The following is a 1455-nucleotide window of genomic DNA, read 5'->3' as shown; positions in this document are numbered from 1 at the left end:
GCTTCAGTTTTCATTAATTCCACTACTCTGTAAAATGAGATGACAAAAGAAACATGTTCAGAGACATTCAGAATAAACAAGCTCTTGGCTTGAGTATTAAACATCCACCTGTTAAAGGAGTTTCCAAAATTCACCACCATCAGTTCAGGACGGGAATTTACAAAATGATTTGAGAGATCTAGTATTTTAATGACAAGATTATGTTGTAGAGATGATTTGAGAGATTTGATAGATGCATCCAATTTTAAGATGTTTTTCTAACCGCCAATTTAATTCTTCCAAAGATTATTTGGATAGCAGAAGATTGGAATACAGGAAAGAGAAAATTATTAATGAACAGAATTAATCTTCTGTGTTAATCCCCTCAATGGCGGTGTACTTACGCAGCATTCCCCGCGGTGATGAATACCCTCTATACTCACTACAGGTGAGGGCGGTGCAGCCGCAGTGCCGGGTTTGTCTCCGTGGGTAATGGGAAGAGACGCACTTTTCCAGACGGTAAGGCTGCAGGAGCTGGAGAGAGGGATTCAGACAGAGCATAAACCTTCCAGTGAGAAGCGAGCACCTTGAAAAATAACTTGTGGGTAAAAGGTTAGCAGTTCCAAGGTGAACAGCCGCCATCTTGGCCGGTAATGTAGACGCTTGCGCAGAGGATATGTGACGTCACTGGGAGGGGCCTGAGGGTGATTCAGGCAGATGCTGAAAATCTGAGACTCGAGTCATAGAGATGTACAGCATGGAAACAGAGCCTTCGGTCCAACCCGTCCATGCCGGCCAGATATACCAACCCAATCTAGTCCCTCCTGCGAGTACCCGGCCCATATCCCTCCAAACTCTTCCCATTCATATATCCATTCAAATGACATTTAAATGTTGCAATTGTACCAGTCTCCACCACTTCCTCTGGCAGCTCATTCCATACATGTACCACCCTCTGCATGAAAAAGTTGCCCCTTAGGTCTCTTTTATGTATTTCCCCTCTCTCCCTAAACCTATGCCCTCTAGTTCTGGACTCCCCCACCCCATGGAAAACACTTTGTCTATTTATCCTTTCCATGCCACTAATGATTTTGTAAACCTCCGTAAGGTCACTCCTCAACCTCCGCCACTCCAGGAAAACAGCCCCAGCCTGTTCAGCTTCTCCCTATAGCTCAAATCCTCCAATCCTGGCAACATCCTTGTAAATATTTTCTGAACCTTTCAAGTTTCACAACATTTTTCCAATAGGAAGGAGACCAGAATTGCACACGATATTCCAACAGTGGCCTAACTAATGTCATGTACAGCCGCAACATGACCTCCCAACTCCTGTACTCAATATTCTGACCAATAAAGGAAAGCATACCAAACGCCTTCTTCACTATCCTATTGACCTGTGACTCCACTTTCAAGGAGCTATGAACCTGCACTCCAAGGTCTCTTTGTTCATCAACACTCCCTTGGACCTTACCATTA

At 44.3% G+C, this 1455-nt stretch overlaps 1 protein-coding gene across 1 annotated transcript in view; it reads right to left on the bottom strand.

The window, feature by feature from the left end:
• Positions 1–1455, bottom strand: part of LOC122546992 (early nodulin-75-like) — an 8713-nt gene that overhangs the window by 6454 nt on the left and 804 nt on the right. The gene's annotated exons all lie outside the window — the stretch shown is intronic.

Source organism: Chiloscyllium plagiosum, unplaced genomic scaffold (genome assembly GCF_004010195.1).
Source record: "Chiloscyllium plagiosum isolate BGI_BamShark_2017 unplaced genomic scaffold, ASM401019v2 scaf_6516, whole genome shotgun sequence".
Classification (NCBI taxonomy): Eukaryota; Metazoa; Chordata; class Chondrichthyes; order Orectolobiformes; family Hemiscylliidae; genus Chiloscyllium; species Chiloscyllium plagiosum.
This window is presented reverse-complemented; position numbering and strand designations above follow the sequence as displayed.